Source organism: Coptis chinensis, chromosome 4, assembly GCF_015680905.1.
Source record: "Coptis chinensis isolate HL-2020 chromosome 4, ASM1568090v1, whole genome shotgun sequence".
In the NCBI taxonomy this organism is placed as follows: domain Eukaryota; kingdom Viridiplantae; phylum Streptophyta; class Magnoliopsida; order Ranunculales; family Ranunculaceae; genus Coptis; species Coptis chinensis.
The window spans coordinates 20,951,483-20,973,608 of NC_141459.1; positions in this window are offsets into that span (position 1 = coordinate 20,951,483).

The window sequence follows — 22,126 nt, forward strand, 5'->3', positions numbered from 1 at the left end:
GGCTGATCTATGTTCATGTTTCCTAACTGTTTCCAACGCAGGATAGGCTCCTTTTTGAAAACGGATATGCACATTAGTTTTTCTGAAACATGCCTGCCTGGCCCATATGCAACAAAACCCTAGGCTGAGTACAAAAGTTCATTAGTCATTACCTGGGCTGAGGATGAGAATACAGTTAAATTTGAAAGATATCATTTGCATAGGGAGGCCTTGTGGTAGATGAAGGGAATTATAATCGGTAGTAAAAAACTTGAAGTGCAAACTGACTCCTTACAAAAGTCGGATAGAGCGAGAGACAGCGCAGAAGCTTCCATGTGGTCCTTTAGAGAAACTGCCACCCACTACCCAAAGGAGGTGCTGAACTGCAGATACCAGTGTCTGTTCGGATTATTTATTGGGAATGTACTTATACCAGACTTATACCATGCAACTTAATTATGTCCTTGCAAAACATGGTGTGAAGTAATCGTAAGTCGTAACAACAATAACAATAGGTAGCTCTTCTTTTCTATCCTCATTGTTGTGGTTGGCTTCTCCGAGTTCTCATAGTTTACTTTGGATTTCAGAAGAGAAAGAAATCCATTGAAAGAGCGATGGGGATATGAAAGAATGAAACAAAATAAATGATTCTAAAAAGTTGAATGCACATACATATATGATTTATGTATATCTATAGTTTCGTTCTTAACTTCAGATATTTTAAACCTCCTCTTTTATTAGTAATAATTTAAAGTCTCGTTACCCATTCTTAGATGCCACAACGTTTTTTGCCGAAAGAGCTTTATTGGAAATTGTCGAGTTTACTGATGTTTTAATTTAAATTATTAGTAATATGTACTTTGAGCTTAGAACGGCACCAACTATATCCTCGTAGGTTACGTTAGGCAGTTCAACAACCGTCTCGCGCAGAGCAGAGGGATTGCTAGTTCCAAGGGCAGTTGTAAAGTGCTGATTTGTAACAGCCATAGAATTAAGTATCTCGACATCTATAGATTCATCTTCCAAATCAATCAAGTCCATTTTTTCTCTGATGCACTGTAACGCAGCTTCAGTAGACAATGGTGCCAGATCAGCACCAACGTATCTATGAGTATCCTTCACAACCCACTCTAAGTTAACATCACCTGAGAGCCTCATGTTCTTTGTTTGGATGCGAAGAACCTTAAGACGTCTAACTTCATCTGGAACTCCAATCTCAATTTCCCTATGAAACCTTCCAAATCTTCTCAAAGCTGCATCAATGTTGTTAGGCCTATTGGTAGCCCCAAGAACGATGACATGAGCGCGAGATTTCATACCATCTATAATTGTCTGGCTGATCTACGTTCATGTTTCCTAACTGTTTCCAATGCAGGATAGGCTCCTTTTTGAAAATGGATATGCACATTAGTTTTTTTGAAACATGCTTGCCTGGCCCATATCCAACAAAACCCTAGGCTGAGTACAAAAGTTCATCAGTCATTACCTAGGCTGAGGATGAGAATACGGTTAAATTTGAAAGATATCATTTGCATAGGGAGGCCTTGTGGTAGATGAAGGGAATTATAATCGGTAGTAAAAAACTTGAAGTGCAAACTGACTCCTTACAAAAGTCAGATAGAGCGAGAGACAACGCAGAAGCTTCCATGTGATCCTTCAGAGAAACTACCACCCACTGCCCAAAGGAGGTGCTGAACTGCAGATACCAGTTTCTGTTCGGATTATTTATTGGGAATGTACTTATACCAGTACTTATACCATGCAACTTAATTATGTCCTTGCAAAACATGGTGTGAAGTAATCGTAAGTCGTAACAACAATAACAATAGGTAGCTCTTCTTTTCTATCCTCATTGTTGTGGTTGGCTTCTCCGGGTTCTCATAGTTTACTTTGGATTTCAGAAGAGAAAGAAATCCATTGAAAGAGCGACGGGGATATGAAAGAATGAAACAAAATAAATGAGGAACTTAGACTGATTTAATGTCCCTTAGTGACCACGGCTTAATTAAGTATCTATTTTTTCCTCAGCGATGACTTGCTATTTATTAGATTTCTGAATTCAACTATCTGGATGAGTGCAGAAGCGCAAGCTCATGGAACTTGAACTTGAGAAGTTTGAAGAGGAGCTTTTAAAGTATAAAAATAGGCAGAGGCAACCCTTGATGCCAAGGCCAAGGCACTGGATGAGTTAGACAGCATAAATAGAGTCAAAGAAGAGCTGAAGCTGAACCTCGAGAGAGCACAAAGGAAAGAATATCAAGCAAAACAGGACTTAGAACTTGCTAATCTAAGGGTAAAGGAGATGCACCAAGGGATAGGTGATGAAGTAAGTGCTACGACCAATGCACAGTTCGAAGTGGCCCAAGAAAGACATGCTGCTGCAGTGGCAGAACTTAAATCTATGAAAGATGAGTTGGAAAAATTGATGGTCGAGTATTCTTCTTTGGATTTGGAGAAAGAGATGGCTTTGAAGAGAGCAGAGGAAGCTGTTTCCGCATCCATAGAAGTAGAGAAGACAGTCCCTAGCATCAGAAAGGTTAGCTTTGGCAGCAGTCATGACCTTAGAAAAAAGTGAACTGGCTAGAAGTGGTAGTAATGAAAATGCACCCAACGGGGTGACACTCTCTCTAGAGGAGTACTACACACTGAGCAAAAAGGCTCACAACGTTGAGGAGCAAACAAACCTAAAAGTGGCAGCTTCCATCTCTCAGATAGAAGAGGCCAAGGAATCTGAGTTAAGAACTCTACAGAGATTAAAAGAAGTGGAACTGGAGAAGGCTGCAAAGTTGAAAGAGAGGAGAATTGCAATGGAGAAGGATGAGAGGGCCAAGGAAGGCAAGCTAGCAATTGAGCAGGATTTGAGGAAGTGGAGGACTGACAACAAACAACGATGGAGAGCAAGTGATGTTGGTCATGGGGCCAAAGCTTAGCCAAATTCGCATTCTCAGGGAATTGAAAAGTCGGATAGAGCGAGAGACGTAAGTAAGACTATCACCCATCGCTAAAGGAGGCCAATTGCGATACTAGTTTATGTTAGAATTATTTATTGGCAATGTACTTAAGTGTAACATAGCTGTGTAGATTGGACTCGAGAGATACACTGACCTGTGAGTGACTGTCTTGTTCCTTCGCTCAGAACCGATTGACTGATGAGAGACGATAGTTTTTATCATTGTATGCAAACTTTGTATTTTCAAGCTGGAACTGGAATTACGAAGTCATATTTTGAAGCTTCCCTGTGTTTCTCAGTAAACTTTATTGGAACATTTTCGAGAAAATCATGTTAAGAATTTGCCATGAGACAACTTGTGGCATGCAGCAATTGCAAGATGTAGGACTTGCGTACACAAACTTGGACAAATAATTTATCCTAAAGATTTCAATTGAACTCACAAATTTCAGATTGAATTAATGAATTAAAGTAAATTAATCCAATGACACTACTAAATACCTCAAATAGTTTAAAACCTAAACATCATTAATGTATCTCAAAGTACAGATGTTGTTAATGAAATATGAATAAATCCTATTAGAATTCCTAGTAATCTTCCATCCTAAGGCGATATTTTTCATCCTTTGATCTCTTTGTTGTCCTCATTTTCCTCTGTTTATGAATCTTTACGGGGTTTTTTTTATGGACGATTTTCTTCAACAGAGTCTTCATCGCCTTCTAATATATCAGAATATTTGAATGAAGGGAACTTTTCTTTTATACTATACTCATTCAAATTAACTTTGAAAATATACTCCTTCCCCGCATTCTTTTCAAGCTTTTCCTTAATTTCTTCAAGATTTTTTCCCCTTTTGACAAAATAAATGTAGGTACGGTTCAATTACTTAACTTTATATCATTCTATAAAATAATTTTTCATATTAAGTCATGTACTTGCCTCAGAAGTCAGCTCCGTTATTTTTTTGATAGGAAAGTCGACTATTTTCTGTGCCTTTTTACCAAAGACGACAAAAGATGTTTGATCTCCACTCTCATCTTGTACGCATAGTTTAAGTAGGTACATGTTGATGTTTTAAAGTTGGAATTAGTAATGAATTATAAAACCGAAGATGTAGTATTTATTAGTGATTTCTTTACCTGTCTTGTGGAGTCTTGTATGTTGTCATCCTTTGTCAACATGCTTATAAGTGCAATTCTCGCATGATTTGCAGCTCCACTGGTTTCCAAATATCTTCACAAACTTTGCCCTGCAAGTGAATTGCTTTCCCTGCAAAAAATATGTTTATTAATTTAGTTTTTATTAATTTCAGCACAGTATTATTTAGGCATTTACTTGGTATACCTGATTGTGTGTTTCTTTTCCTAGTGAAATTAGCTCCGAAATTGAGACTCTGTCTTGATTCATTAGTTCCTTCATTGAAGTAGGCTCGTCTGTCACTGCTTGTTCAATTTGAACTTTGTATTTCTAATTTGATATCTACTTAAAAACAAATTAGGGATAAGTCATATTTATTAATGCTTTTGTGAGGAATAGTAATGCTTTTGTTAACTTAATATCACCCTGTTTCTCATCCGGTCGACGTGGCCAAAATGTTCCAAATTCAAGTACAACTTTGTCGCAGATGTTAAACAAAGTTTGTATTCCTCTTTAAAATATGAAAATTCAAAACATTAGATTTGTACTTACTTCTATTATATATGTTTAACAGTCTATATAACCCGATGATTAAGAATTGTACTTACTTCCAATCATTTTCGTATAATGATGTGATGATGAGCATCATATCTTCTTTTGATTGTTGATATTTGTCGGGTCTATCGGAGTTGTCACCCCATAAAGTTATAGTAAGCTCACTTCCCGATTACACGATTTACATAGTTAGTCGCGTGTAAGAAATTAAGTTAAAAAATAATTTATATAGATTTTGTTTACCTTCGCTTTGTATTGTGATTTCCCTAAATCCTTGAGGTTTCTTTGGCCCGACTCTGATAAGTTTTCCTATGAAATCTGATTTGTAGACATTGTTAGAAATTAATTATAATAAATAATATGGTATCTATAAAGAACTCATCTTTGGTATGAAAAACTGAGATATCCTATAACACCCCGTGTTTTTATTTGTTTATTTTCCTAATAATAATAATAATAGATAATAGATAAAATAAAATAGGATAAGTGTTAGTGGAAATAGGAGACGTGGGTTTATGGGATAAACCTTCTTCCCTATTTCGAGGGTTTTTGTTTTTAACAGAAAGAAAACAGAATAGGGTTGGTCAAAAATACAGCGAGGGTTTTAGAAAAAAAAATGGAGTTTTACTGAAAGAAGAAAAGGAAGAGTTCTTCTGTTAGCTAGCTAATAATCGGAGAGCGCTACAGAAGAGTAGATATTTCATATTTTTATAAAGTTCTCATTTATTGTAGATTTCAGGAGGCTGAAAAACATATGATTTTTACTGTTCCGTTGTTGTTTTAAGATTTAGTTTTAGACTGTATACTTTTTAGTGTTAACTAATTATACAATTATGAATAAACGTCTGTCTCGGGAAAACTTAAAACAAGTGGTGTTTGAATCGATGATGGCTGCTGTAAAAACAGTGGTCGACTTATTGGCTATGTGCTTTCGCCAAAAGCCAAAAGAAACAACTCGCACTATTTTTGTTTTGTGTGAATGTGATTGTTTATGTTTACTGTAAATGTTATGGTGGAACTAGATAAGTGTCTATGCGTCTAATTGATTGTATTGACGGCGGTTGATGGTTGTTGGTGTCATGAGATGGAGCTTTTGCAGAGCAGTAATGGCGTCCAGAGTTTTGGTGTTGTTTGAATTATTGTTTTGTTTGAATTTGGTTGTGAGATGGTTGTTGGGTTGAGGTGGATTGTTGGTGTTTGTTGGGTTAAAATTGTGTGGAGGTTTGAATGGGTACTGTGGAGGCGTGGAATGGTTATTACTGGAGTCGGATCGGCTTGTATGATATGAGTGGGAAATCTTGTTTTGTTGGTATAGTTGGGTTGGGGTTTTGCTAGGGAGCGAAACCGAACTGTTGGGAGGTGAGTGGTGGTCCGGCGAGCTCTACAGTGGTGGAGGAAGTGTGGAAGAGATGACCTAGCATTTGATGGGAAATCTTGTATTGTTGGTATCATTGGGTAGGGGTTTTTAGTAGGAACCAAACCGCTGGAGTCAAAGTGGCGGATTAGTGGAGGCTGGTGGTCTTTGATTGGTGGTGGAGGCGCTGGATAGTGGGAGAGAAGAAGATGAACAGTGCCGGTTTTTGTTGGGCTTGGGCCGAAAAAAATAAAATGTGGGCTTGGGTGTTTAATTTTTGAAATTTCATTTTTGGGTTTAAGTGTTAGACTATGAGCCTTAGTCATTGGGTTTTTGGAGTTAGATAAGTTTAGACTGTTTGACTGCTGTTGACCCTTGACCGGTTGACTGCTGACCAGTCAAACCTTTGACCAGGGTTGACTTTGACCAGTTGACCCAAAATTTGACTTTTTAACTCGGATTATGATTTGGGTTATTAAGATAGGTCTAGGGCTATTAGCATGCTTGGCTTTAGGCTAAGACCTTTATATATACGCCATGTATGTGATATTAACTACTATGTGATGTTTCAGTTTTATGATATCGCAACGTTATGACACTTAGACATCAATCTAATTAATAACGCCAGAAAACCAAAAATACATTTAAACAAGATACTCCCACGCTCTCAAATAATATATCTGATAAGGTTCAATAATCGTAAACAAAACTTACCGCACCCCTTTAACTCTCCACGCCAAGTTTTGGAATTGAGTTTATACCGATGATGTCATATGTTAGGTGGGCATTTATTGAATGTGCATAAATGGCCCGCTAAGCGTTATATAAAATTATTCATTGAATGTGCCATGAATGAATGACGTATTCATTAAATGTGCCATGAATGAATGACCCGTTGAATTGGATCACCAAAAAGGAACTAAGGTATTAAGCCTTGCGGGTTAGTTGTATTCCCTGAGAGTGTACGGAATGGAATGTAGGGTTGGGTATTCCTCTTGAATGTGGCGGGAATGACCTAAGGTACATATGTACTAAATGGTGAGTGTATAAGAAAAGAAATTGATTAATTGATAAGAGAAATTGATTTGATTATGTGAGTGTTTGGGTTACTTTTGAATACATATATAATATCTACATAAGTTATATAGAAGTTCTAACTTTCTTTTGCAGGAGAGTAGGACTTAATAACATTTTGTGCATGGACGCGGTCCTACCCTTATACAGAAGTGGATATCGGTAAGTTTTAATTCAATGATTTAGATATTATAATGAGTTAATATAATGGAAGTTTTGCTTGGGAAGAAACTATGCCGGTTGAAATGACGGAACTACCTGTCTTCCAAGCTGAGAATAATTAAGTTATGGGAAAATATAATGTGATTGTTTGGATAATTAAAGTATGATAATGTTATATGTGGTTAGTCTACTCATACCAACAAATTCCATTTTGCTGACCCATGTTTGCTTTATTTTTGCAACGTGGGTGTGTTCTTGGGAACATAGGTGGAAGGCAGTGGAACCGCGGCGTTTGATTTGGATTTGACCTGGAGCAGTCCGTTAGCTTTTATTAGGTCTGATCTTTTTTGGAAGTATGTAATAACGTAGTTTCCTATTTCATATGACATGAAATACGATGTTGAAGACCTGTTATTCTTAGAGTGGTTTGATGTTTTATTGGGACGGAAGATAGACTTTTTTATAAAGTAATAAAGAGAATTTTGGAGATTATTTTTGTTGTTAAGATTCTTTATGATGTGGGTTTTAGGTTTTGACATGTGTTGTATCCACCCCGTCATAGCCTAGGTTTTTAGACAATTGAACTAAATGATGTTTGAGATATTTATATTTCAAATATTTATTTTTTTTAATTGTTTAGAAATCCAGGTTGTGACATATCCTTTGTTTTCATAAGATCTTCAAATTCTACGAACGAAAAATTATATCTGTTGAATGTCGTCCCAATTTCTTTTGAAGGAGATACTATAGTATCTTTTGTGAAAGAAATAGTGTACTTAGATCTTACTGGACGATATCTTGCGGTTGTTTCTTTGACTTCAAATTTATCAATTACAAATATGTCTCCTTCTATCAGTTTCTTTTCAAACATGTGTTGGATTCCTGGTGAAATCTTTGCATGAATTTGATTCGACTGCACAATGTAATGTAAGTGGATTAAAATTCAAAAATTCTTTTGATATAAAAGAAGTAATTTTTTGAGTCCGTTCTACCTTTTTAGCCAAGTAGCGATGTGTAGACCATATGATTGTGTCTTGTCCGTAGATTAACAACTTCCCACATTCGCTTTATGTGCTCGAACCTTCCAACTAAGCTGTCCGATTTGTCGTTCACCTCATCGAAAAATTGAATTTTCCAAATCATAATGCTCGCTACAAGATATCCAAATTATTAAATTACAATTGTTATCACAATTATGATGAATATACTACCGTTTTGCTATGTATGCATGGACAGATGTATTATTTATGCTGAGTTCATGGATTAAAATAATAACAGTTTACTAATCCTATTAAAAAATCTAATAAGATTGAAAAAGAAATTATTGTCATGTGTACCTTTTCTCTGTAGTAGCTCTATAGTTTTCTGTAAATTATATTAATCGGTTGTGTTGTATTTATAAGTTCCGAAGGTGTTGTTCTAGTTTTAGAAGTATACCTGCTTTGGACTTGTACCGTATGTATAAGTTTAATTAAGCAATACTTATCTAAATTTGAAACTAAACGTAGGTAGAAGTTGAATTAAGGAATACTTATCTGAATTAGAAATGGATAAGTATATAAAATAGAATTGATTTTAGTATGGTAAAGGGCGGACCAATCCAAGTTTGGCCTTAGTGCAAATCTAACTGAGTTAACAACAATTTAAACTTGTACAGAGATTTGCTAGAACAGCTCAAACTCTAGGTGCTATTCAGTGTTCTTAAACTCAGGACACTTGGCCTCCTCTTGCTGGTAGGCCATTACCATTATGGCTAGATGCATTGTCATCCTGCATTCTCAAGACACCAAAGTATTCTAGATCAAATTAATAACTCATCATTCTAGTGCCCCATTGTAAATCCAACCATAAGGACCCACATTCTGGTAAAGCCACAATAGTTTGCCCCGACGGTTTTTCTCGATGCTAATAAATTATGTTTTTGGTCAAAAAAATAAAAAGAAAGAAAATGAACCTTGTACATCAGAAAAAAAAACTCAGCTAGAGATAGGATCCTATGCCATCGAAACAGTAGCCGTTGGAAGAGAAATATCCTTCTCCACCTCAGGGACTGTTGGTTGGCCGCATTGTCCGGGCTTCTTTGAAGTGTTTCAAAGAACCACTACTTGCCACATCTCCCCTCATTGTGATTTTATTACGTGCTCCATTCGAAGTTGCTTCACTTTCAACCCCACCGGTGCCCTTTTTTCCTTCAGCATCATTGTCACTACCTTTTTCCTCATATTCCAGGTCCACGAAGTCCACCAAGGGGACAAAGTCACCATTTGGCTAAAGCTTGCACCTAGTTTGATACTCCTCAAAAGACAGCTGAGCCAGTTTCTTCTCATACTAAGCGCTTCTCCCGAGCCGGTTTCTTCTCATCTCGCTCCTCGAGGCACGCTTACTCCTTCAAAGATGAGCATCTTCACCCGGTCCTTCTTCTTGCGTAGCAGTTGATGGAACTTGTTACATAGTGCCTTGTTCTTCCCGACATTCCTCATTATATTTCGGTCAATCAATTTAAATTGCTCATTCTTCTCTTCCAAATTCTTTTTTATCCGTCTCTCGACGCCATCGTAGTAAATGCGTTAAAGTCGGTTTGATTAGCAATCTTCTCCGCTTTGTTGTAAGTGCTCATCTTGGTTGCCCTGAGCTCCAAATGAGTCGCGAAGTTAGATCGTTTTCAAGCTTACTCACGGAAGAGTGTAGTTTTTCCATCTCGAGCATGCAGGGACCAGACCTTACAACACAGTTGTTAAGCTCTGCAGTCGCTCCAATAACCTGTGATGAGTCACGAAAAAAAATCAGAAGGACAAAGAAAGATAGAACTAAATACATGCATAACAATAGTAAATAGGAAAACAAAAAGCCTCACCCCTGATAAGCATCTGGCTATGTGGGTGTAAAGCTGTGATGCATCCCTATATTGGGTGAAGTACGCAATGTCAAAGCAACCCATCGTCATCGTCATGTTGCCTCATGCATGTACTGAAGTATGCTATAGTAACACCACCCCATGTGCCCATGAAGCCTCATGTGGTGAAGCCACAATATATGTGCCAAAACATCCTTTAGGATATAAAGAGTTGTACATCAAGTAAGGGTAATCTTATTTTGTTTCAAGTTCAATCGTATGCATTTGAGGTTTCAGAACTTTTAAGCATTTTTTTATTGCTCTAATTAAAAGTTACTGCTGATTTCAGTAGCAGGGACATTGTTTCGTGTCATAGAAAGCACTAAATATGTTAGCAATGTTATAGAAAATCAAGTTTGGAGATTTTATATCAGCTCCCATCTAATCTGATGATATGAGCCTTAAGGAAGTTGGAATATTAGTCTTAGGAACAATATCTTATGCATTTTATTAGTTCAACATTTTGGATCAGTTCTTTGGATTGTTTTCCAAGGAATTTATATCTCACTTGATGTTGGCTTGGTGTGTATCTTAGACACAGGCACAGTCTCGCGCGCACACACACACACACACACTCTGCAGTGCATGTACAAACTCAAAATTGGGAGCATGGTTAACTTTCTCACTGGCGTCATGTTCTAGGCATGTGGCATCATAAGTGTTATTTATATTATTGTTGCATATGTTGTTTTTATATTATATTCTGTGACTGTACTTAAACAGGATAGTAGTTTCAGTCGTATGCATCCAAGTGAACCTGCAGCTTCAGCCATGGGGCATCGCTTTGTTGGGTATATGGATTATCAGGGAATCGGCTTGAGACCTCACTTCCCGGTTGAGCGGAAATGGGCTCTTGGACTTCAGGTTAATTTTTATGTTATATTTTTTATCCTTGCATGAAAAACATATATTGTTTCTTGGATCTGTTTCGTCGATATAACGGAGTAGGTGCGAATTCTGAATTCTTTGCTCGCTGAAATCTACCCACCGCTGTCATTGAAATATTGTAACGCTAATAACACAAAGCACCGGATGATACTTGCGGATGTATTTCACTGGAGAAAATCTGGACTTATTACTGATCCAAGTAATCATGTTGGTCACCTCAATTTATTTGCATGTCACTATATGTCTTATTATACATACTCTAATAAACTTAAGAGCACATACAAAAATCAGGACATAGAAACCAAAAAATTGGGTGTTTGGAAGCATCGAGTGTTTAGAATCATCACCTTCAGTTCCAAAATGGTCTTCTCACTGCATTGTTGAATGAATACACAATCCAAACATTAATGTACTTAATAAAGTTTGCATGTTAAGAAGAATTCCAAACATTAAGAAGAATAATTAAGAATAGATAATATTCCATACAATATGATTTAATAGAACCATGAAGAAGACAGAGTAGAAGGAAACGTTAAGGTAGCTAACATTATCTCCTACTGTCCCTAGTACTACATGGCTTATAAAAAGGGATTAGTAGCAAAGCACTTAGGAGATAATCAATTACACTGAAGTAAGGAGAATTTGATCTCTGTGTTGTTTATGGCCATACTGTCTCTATTTGTTTTCTCTATATTCCGTTGAAAGGAGATTTTCCTATTAAACAATGTAAAAAAAATAAAATCAGTGTCTAAATTATAAAAAATATAATAATCATTTGTTTTAAGAAAATACCTTTGAGTGTAATAATCTTCAGATTGAATTGAAAACTTCTTTATAGACAATGTTACTCGCGTATATGTCCTTCATGCTCGTCCCCATTCCCATTCCTACGATTAAAAACTTGATCCCTCTCGTGAGCTTGTTCTTGAAACTACAACATATAGCTGGCCATGAGTGAAAACTGGCGTTGGCAAATATATTCCAACTTTTTCGAATGTTTGTCCCTGGCTTTTGTTTATGGTCATAGCGAAACAAACTTTAATAGGGAATTGCTTCCTATTGAATTCAAATGGCCATTTCGTATCGCTTGGGGACAAAACTGTTCTTGGAATAAAAACTGGATCTCCTACTCTGTTCCCTGTAATAATATCCGCATATATCACTTTGGAAGCTAATTTTGTGACGATCATCCTAGTCCCATTGTACAGTCCTCGACTCTGATTAATGTTTCTCATTAACATGATCGGAACACCAACTTTTAAATCCAGTTTGTGGTTCGGTATGCCAGAAAATTCTAGAGTGTTTAAGAATTCTGTCGGGTATAAAACATCTTGTTCAAAGACTTTTACCTTGAATTGGACTTAGTGAGTCCGCACTTAAGTATCTCTTTAGTTACGTTGGGAGTTCAAATTATTGTGGAGTTAATTTTATCAACTGTTTAGTTCCTTGGGGCTAGAATGCTTCTTTCTTTAAGATATTGAATATCGTATATTTGTTGACCAAATCCGATATATGCATGACACAATATCTTCTCTTTGGATTATCACTATCCGAATAAGCAGGTCTTCGAATTTTGATCCAAGTTGATTCCACCTCGCCACTCATTCTAGAAGTAGGAAGATTTCCGTCTCCAAGGTCTAAAACCCATTTGCTAAACTCTTCAATAGACTTTGTTGTAGCTGATTCTATATTTCCATTCTTGATGCATGTTCTCGTTAAGTGAAAGACTTTGCAGTTTTTCCATAATTTTGACTTGTTGATAGAAGCATCAACAACATTAGTTCTTGTGCCTCTTGGAATGACCGGTAATATCTGGCTGCAAATCTCCTCCCATTAGGAATGTTTTACCACCAAATTCTTTGCCTTGTGATTTAAAAAAGGTCCTCCGATTAATGCGGTTTATGCCTCAAATCCATGTCGTGAGTCATTGGTGCTTCGTCCCACACTATTAGATCAGCCCGTCTGATAAGGTTGTGTAACAATGTCCCTTGAGAGATGTCACAATTGGTGTTTTTTCATCGGTCGAATAACAATTTTAAACCTAGAGTGAGCAGTCCTTCCACACGGAAGTAGGAGCGCAGACTATCCTGCATTATTAATCGCAAGAACAATCTTTCCTTCGCATCAAGTTTAGATATAATTGTTTTGTAAAGATATGTTTTGCCGTTCCTCCGCGATCCGTACATGAAAAAACACCTCCCGATTGAGATTGAACTCGTATCATTAACGAGTTAAATACCTCACGTTGATTAAGCGTTCATTCCGTTGTTAAGAATCTCATATTCTTTTCCCAACTCATTGCGATCGTAGTCTAATTCTTCAAAGAATCAATCTGTTATCTGTGGAGATCCTTGAAGACATATTAAATTTCAGAAATCGGGAATGTTTGTGAGAGATAATCCTTTTTCAGCCATAATCTGCTTTCAATCTCTCACGAGAGTCTCATTTCTAATCTGTTCTTCAGTGAGTTGGAGATTCTCATTATTGTTCTTCTTTCTATATCAAAACAAAATATCTTCTCCGAGGTGCTTTTGATGTTTCTCCCAAAGTTTTTCAGGATATGTCACCCCACAAAACAAAATCAATGTGACGAACAATTGTCTTAAAGATTTTGGAACTTGCCAATGACTTGCTTCCTCCATAGCGTCATCCCATTCGCTGTCGTCCTCAAGTAATCCATGTGCCTTGATATAAAAATGAAAAATTAGAATAATAATGTAACAATATGAATTGCATTTTAATAGTAAACCATCATAAATGAGCTGAGGTTTTATGATTAATACGTACTATTTTTTTTTTGTTTCAATATCTTTTTCTGATGAAATGTTTTTTACATCTAACTGAATTCTCGATAATGAGGATACATATATATTAGTTCACAACCAACCCTGTACTTTGACTATGCAGGTGTACATTACCAAGTAACGTGTAAACTCTCCCCTTATCTTAATTTCAGTAATACATTCAGCAGAGTCCTTGATTTTCAGCATATATTAGAATGTTAGATTCAGCATATCTTAAGTTGACTGGAGAGGTTTTGGCATGTAAGTCTATAGCTAAGGAGAGATTGGTCACTGCAGAAGATCTTCGTAGTAGCAAGCTTGAGATAGAAATAATGGCAAGGTTGTCTGGTATCCTAATCTATAACTAATTAGCAAAATTTGCGTGAAGAAATATTATTAAAATTCTGCACGTTTTGTTTTTTTGAGTCAGTGGGCACTTTATCTAGTGCCTCATGCGACATGCCCTCATCAATATCTAAGTTCAAAACATCCAGCCCCCCAGGGCTCTCCTTTGGCCAAAAGCAGCTTCTCTTCTCCCCCAAGTTTTTGAATTTGAATTTTGAATCCTTCTCTTTTAATCCTTCTCTCTCTAGTGTGCTAACTTTCTTGGACTCTCACTGATTTTAAGAAATCTTTCTCTCCTCGTAGCTCTTTAAGGTTAGCTTTTAGTTTTCTTTATTACACTGGTTCTCGCCACACGCGCTTTTTTAACTCATCTTGTTTGTCTAGAATAGCGATAGTTTGGTCCGGTCTCTACAAAAAGATAAGATCCTTAACCCCGAAGTCATGCTTCTATTATACAAACACCACTATGGTCCGCGTAAGCAAATGTCTACAATAAACCAATAAACATTAGAGCAAGTGCTTCTTGTAAAGCAATAAAAATACTCATCACCCCGGTTTTCTGTTATGACTTCACTTATATTTGAAATTCCAAAATTGCGCAGCCAAACAGTTCTCTCGAAAAGCCAAGAAACAAAATGTTGTGTGCGAGTTGTGTGCTGGTTTTTAAAACATGAACATAGATTGGAGAGGTTTTGAATCAATACATATGAATCAGTTTGAACTTCTAAAACTATATGCGACATATTTTAGGCAAGAAAACAATATAAAAAAAAAGTTAATATGGAATATGTAATAAAATATACCTGACATGCTGCTCTGAAAGTTGGATAAACTTTTCCATTAACAATTTTAATATCTTCATAAGACAAAGGACCTTTGACGATATTCAGCAACAGCCGCAGATAAAATCTCTCTCCTGAAGTAGGATGTGCGTAGCAGACATGTCCAATTTTCTTCCCATTTTTTCTTGGCTTCCACTTCCTTTCCTTCTTATCCCATACGAATTTAATAGGAAAATCGACATACGTAAGACCCCTAGCTAATTCTGGATACTCAACATTTGTTTTAAACCACTCTGTGAACTTGGTTTTTGATGAAGATTTCCTATTTACTACATCTCTTGCATCATCTCTCTCACTATAATAAACCAAATGCTCACCTTCAAGATGGAATGGTAATCTTTCAACGCCTGGTCTTCTGTACTGAATATCAAATTTCAATAGTCTCCAAACCGCTTCAGAAGCAGATAAGAATCGACAGTCTAAGAAATTTGCAACTTCATCAACGTCCTTTACTATTTGATGAGTACTATCTTTGTCTCAGTAACCATGTTTCCAACAATAATTGCGAGTAGCCCCCCCTTCCCTTGTTAATGTATTTGAAAAGGTATTTGATTGATCTTCCCTTGTTGCAGTGTTCCACATTAATATGAGCTTGGTACTTAACTATCAAATCAACATTGTGTGGAACAACCCATCTCATTATCAATTTCTATATTCTTTTTCATTCCCTTTCGATTGTTATTTAAGCCTCAGAAACTGTGAAGTCATTGTCGCCAATAGTTGTTTCTTCACTAAACGGTCTTGGATAGAACTTAGTACACTTTTTCTCATTCATGCAAGGGGAATCTAAGTTTTATATTCCACATGGCCCATGTATCATGAATTCTAGCAATCAATCATAGGCAATTTTGTCACCAATTGGGTCGTAACTCTCTGGCTGATATGAGCTTGTTGATTAGTGAAGGAGTAGTAGGCTTCAAGCGTTGTCTAGAAAAAGTAAAATGTGAGTGTGGTAAACCTCTCTTTTGGAATTCAATAGTGTATAATGCTGCAAAACATTAACAAAACCCATATTTATTAATATTTTCATAAAATATTATGAATTTTAAATTATTTAAAACAAGATAGTATATAGGTTACCTCGCCCAAGCTTCCCAAACTTCTTGCTTTTTGTAAATCAGTCATCGGTTCGTGCAATTTCATCTTAAAAACTCTTTGCAACAATATCGGGGAAAGTCTTCCTCGGTTTATAACCGGGAGCTATCATGTCAATACATCTCTCGGATTTCGGCCATTTAGGGTTGCATGTAAAAGTAATGAAGAGATCCGGGGAACCCACTGTGCTGCGATATTGCAATGGCATCTTGATAGTTCTCCGTATATATACCGCTGGACCACCGCGGAAAGATGAAGGATGAACTAACCATTTGCCTACAGTACCAGGCCTCGTGTCACCAACAACAACTGCATTTACTAATCCTTGATACAATTCTGCCCAAATCGTTTGTTGATTATTTCGAACCCAATCCATTCTATTTTGTTCAACAGCTGTATAAACATATACACAAAGCTGCTGTCTCAAAATTTTCCCACGAACTATAGTCTGGCCTTCATTGCGTCTGAGTTGTAATCTAAAAGCATAGTATTCTCTCATGCTAATATTTTTTCTTTTTCCAACTACTGCATTGTTTCTATATGGAATGTCAAGTCTATATCCATCTTCAGCATGGGGGAACAAAAGTTGATACTGCATTGCCATGAAACTTGGAAGCAAATCGTTGATTCTCTTCAAGCCAAATCCTTTCTTGTCCACAATAACATCTCTGTGCTCGTTAAATTCATCACCATTGCCAACGATTAGACCAGCTATCTCTTTTGATGATGACAAATTATAAAGTCTTCCATCTTTTTGTCTTCTATTAATCAATTGTATGCTGACGTCGGCCACATGACATTCTTTAAATCTATCCCTTGCCATTCTATATGTCTTGGTGAGTTCGTTGGTAGCATTCAACATATTTATCAATCCTTGAACAATGCTAGAATATAAAGCATATTTTGGATTCCTCTTAACAATTTTTTTTTTTAAGAGAGTTCAACCCGTGGGTGACTTCATTTTCGATTATCATGTATGTACAACCATTTGCAAACCTTGGACGCACTTCACCGGAAGCAATGTTCCAATTTTGTGGTGATTTTGCCCTTTTATTTTATAAACAAAGGGTGCCTTTCCATCATTAATCGAGCTCCGAACTTGTCCACCAAGAGATGTGAATGCTAACATTGAGTTGTAAATGCTGATGTTTTCCATGTAATTTAATGATTTTGACCCTCCATTGCAATCCAAAAGATTCTTCAAAAATTCTAGAGTATCTTTTAGAAAAGGCAATTAAACCTTTCCATTCTGACAACATATGGAGAATTTATGATTAATAGGCTTTTTGCTCCTATCATTCCTTTCTTTCATTGCATAATAGCTCCACAGTGAGAACATATGGATATTGGACATCCAAAATCCAAAGGCTCAAAACAACTTCCTGCAAGGCAAAAAGTTAATAAAAATTAAAGAATTTAATTATAATAAGAATATAAAACATTGCTGTAAGAAAATTACTTTTATGTGAGACATCTATTCCACATGAAATGGAAACTTCAATTTCATTGTCCAATTCAATGTCGGAATCTGATCCACTCATTTGTGATAAGTAATCATCATCACTTTCATCGTCAATGTAATTATCGTTTCCAATGCTCTTCAAATTTAGCATCTCTTTTCGTTTAACTCTATTTATTTTAGCTTCTTCTTCACTTGTTCCGGGCATAATTACTGTTTAAAAAATAATAATATGTCATTTAATAAAGTATTTGATGCTATAAGAACAATAAATTGAATACATAAGAAGAAAATATTTACCAAAACGTTTCATTCTACTGAGACGATTAGATTTATAACTTCTATTCTTGTGTTTTTCCTCCTCCTGTTTTCTTTTTGACCAAGGGTAGACTTTGTAGTTGTTGTTTTTCTAACTAATACTTGATGCTGACCTGCAATTTAAGAGTAATATTAGTATGATGAATATATAAAGTACTTGTCAGAATCGTTGTAAGTTAAGACATACTTTCTTGTGAAGGAACAATGTCACCAGAAGTTTCTTCCATATTATTAGGCTTGGTCTTTTTTTTGGAAATTTGAATCTCTACTTGAATTTCATCCGAATCTTTCTCTGCGTTAATGAGTGTTTTTCTTTTCAACTTAGCACGCATGTTGCGAAACCAAGTAACTATGTTTTTTTCTGAAACATTACCGTGTTGATTTAGTTCAGCTTTCAAATTGTTAATTATCTCTTTATTTGGACTTCCATTGAATTGATCAAATACTTGATGCAGTTTTTCAAGTTGGATTGTTGTTGGTGTCCATCGCTTTCTACTGGATAAATTCTCGTCAACCAAATCATGTAGAAACATAATATCACTGAAGCCCTCAAAAAGAAAAGGAGTCAGTTAAAGTAGAGAATCAAACAAATATGTGAATTTAGTGATATTTCTTGTGCACGTGGTAGTGTTACTTACTAATTTATCTATTATTAGGTGCTGGACTTCTAATCTCTCAAACTCTTCTATATCCAAGACTTGAAAGAATTCTTGGTCCTATCATAGTTTCTCGCATTGCAGTAGTATGTTATCAAGATCTTTTTCTTTCTTGTTTTGGAGTTTGTCTTTATTTTTAACATGGATTACTGATTTTAGTTGCTTGTTTCATGTTCTTATTGCATGAAGGTTTTGACTATACCGGTGCTAGCAAGTTACCCTTTCATAGCTAAGCTTTCTGGGTTCAATCTGGACACTTCAGGTGGATTAGAAATGTTGTAGTTTTACAGCTATAGAGCATCAATAAGGGTTTGATGCATGCTATTCACCAGATGGTTGGAAAAATATGTCAGACTGGATGGCCTCCACAGAGTCGGACCATGTCACTTTTGGATCAATAGGCATCTGAGCTATTGGTTACATAAGTGCATCATCGCATACATTTACTTTTTATCACTAAAGCTAATAACCCCGTTCAATGCTTATACATGGTTCTTGAACCAATTCTTTGTGAAGGTTAAAGCTGAAGATGTAACACCCAAGATTGAAAGCCTTTTGGAGGAGCCGCGGATGGCAAGAAATGAAGTTTCGCTCTTCACGTGCTCAAGTAGTCGTGTAAAGTAATTGATAGTGAAATTATTAATCTTGATCCGAAGAGAAGAATTGGAGTCTAACACCTATTTTCTTCTCGTGAAATTGTCTCAAGTGTTTGTTGAGAGGGAAGTCAAACACGGTTGTATCGCCAAACTCCACCGGAGTATAAAGTTATTGCAGTTGGTGTCTAATTTGTTTAGAAGAAGAGATTTTAGTGTTTCCTCCTTGTATTAGAGTATGAGTGTTTAGAGTGGAGAAATTGTTCTAACAAAAGAGTCGTGTTGTTCTCTTGCCTTTGCAATAGTGACTTGGTTTTGAGTGAGTGAGAAAAAGAGTCGGTCGTCGTCGTCAAAGAGTGAGAGAGTGAGAGGTGAGCTCAAGGCGAAGTCCGGTGAGAGGCGGAGGCGCCCCGCAAGTCGGAAAGGAAGACGGGTGAAAGCTAGGAGAAGAAGGTTTTCAATGTGTCCATTCCGAATACACGACCAAGTAATAAATAGACACGTTTACGAACCCGAGGTATTTGATTGATCCGTGCGCTTAAGCGAAAAGACTTCGAGCAAGAGCATTGGCTGCTATGATTGGAGCTGATATTAGCTATGGCGTTAGGTGAATCAGTCACAATAGAGGGAATTGTGCAAAAATTGATGTTGTTACTTAGGCTACTGCTATTCATAGTTTATTGTCAACTTCTACGAAAGAGGAAAGATAAGGAAGGAGGATTGAACCAAGATGCATCTTTAATAGGATACAGAGACTTTCTCAATATTAAGGTTCTTTTTTACTATAAAAAAGGAAGCAAAGGAACACACCCCACGGGGGTGAATCAAAGCTGTAGGAAGGCAATTAAGAAGAGAAAGTTCTATCGGTGAATGGTCTTGGGGAAGAGGTTAGATCTGCTGTTCAAGTGCGTCTCAGCTAGTACTGTGATGCCCAAAGGTCTCCGATGTCGTCTTGGAATTGAGGCTTCTCAGCCTTTGAATTTTGTAGAGGTTGAAGAGGTTGAAGAAGCCGAAACCCCAGATGCCGAGGGTGTTCTTTCAATTTGAATTGCTACATGAATATTCTACTTTACCCTTGCAAAAGTAACTTTGATTAAGTGTGTTTGTATTTCTTATGTACCAAAAAAATATGTACTAACAAGAAAAAATACTAACCTTCATTGGAAAGAATTTGGAGTCCTTTCAAAGATGGTGTACCGTGGAAAACCTTCACCCAGGGAAAAAAAAACCCCAGTAAAGAGGAAGATGATGGTGTGTGCTTCGTGAATATTGATGTGTTTTCTTAGGATTTCTTTATGTATATTGGCGTATGGTTTCAATAGGTTTTTGTTGAATGCTTCATGAATATTGATGTCTTTATATAGATTTTAATATGACAGCAGTTTTCTAGCATAAGAATTATGTTGTTGATCTATTAACTAATTTGTATCCATATCTATTAACTAATCCATATCCATATCCAATAACTAATACATATATATCAATTAACTAATCCATCCATATCCAATAACTAATACATATCAATTAACTAATCCATTATAGCACGGAATAAGTTGTGCATTTTTATGGATCACAACAAAGCAAAATTATGCATTTTTTATCGGGATACTCTAATGGCAACTATAGACGATTGTATTACACGTATATTTTCTGAATTGTCGCTTGCATTTTCTCGATGTTCCTTCGGTGTTTCATTGTGCTAGGACATTATACATTCGTTGTGTTATTGTTATACTTAACTTTTCACTCATTAAGACACTACATAATAGCGAAAAAGTAGGACATTAATACACTCAAGTTTAAGGCATTTATATACCGAACCGCATCAACCGCTTATTTGGAATAGTTATATTAACAAAAGTTTGTAATATTGTGATCAAGCTCGTTAAGTACTGCGGACATGAAAAAATGACACTTGCCTTCATTTCCATGTGATTATACTCATACAATTCAACCAAAAGATACAATTTCTAGTCGAAAGGGTGAAATCCACCCTTGCACTAAATCCTTCTACAAAAACAATTTGGAGCAATTGTGATAAGTTATTCTGCGAAGGCTTCTTGGAAGCTTCATTTTGTTCGTTTTGATCCCTCGAACTGTCGCAGCTTGTCGCAGATCCATAGCAGACATTTTGTACCCACCTTAATGCTACCAGCAGCTTTCATTGCACCATCCACTTTGGCAAATCTACAGCTAATCCACCGCAAATATAGCCCTTTAGAGCAACTGTTGGTTTTACCTCCATTTTTCTTCTAATACCTGCAACCACAAATCTTCAACAGGGTTAGGATGGCATATGACATGGACCCAGTTCACTGAGAACATAATAGACTTGAAAGCATGAATGTAAATCAATATCAATATCAGTTTAAACTTTTTTACCTATTATTTTATGAAAAAGAAGATCACATGTTCATTATTTTTGAATGCATGACTGCAGCAGTCAATGGATGCATTCATGCCAGAGTTCGCCCAGATCAAGATCAGGGTATGTTGGTGCATCCGATTGCGCAGCAGCTGTTGATAAGCGTGTCCTGCATATGTACTCCAAAATGTACATCAGAAAGTCAAAAAAACAAACTCAACAGTATTTTATAACCATAATTTGACTGGAATCAGACTTCAATCATTGCATTAAAAATGTTAGAAAATTAACAATATTTTCCATTGTCAAAGACAAATGCTTACTTCTTACATCCGGGTCTACCACTTCCACTGCCGTTCCCAGGCTTTGCATTGCCATCAACTCCTACGGCCAATGCACCAATCGGCTCTATCCCAGCATCTGTACCTTCAAGTGTGCCTCCATCCACCTTAGGACCTTTACTAATCTATAACTAATCTATAACATAACAAAATGGACAAAACAATCCTATGTAAAGCAATCACTAAAATAACATATTTACAGAATCATTACTTGCACTAACAAAACCCTATATACGGTTACCTTTCAAGGCATTTTAACAACTATTGAAAGAGAAGACTGGCAGTGCCTACACTGGAAGTTGGTTTTTCAGGATGAGGATGAACTGCTAGTTAAGG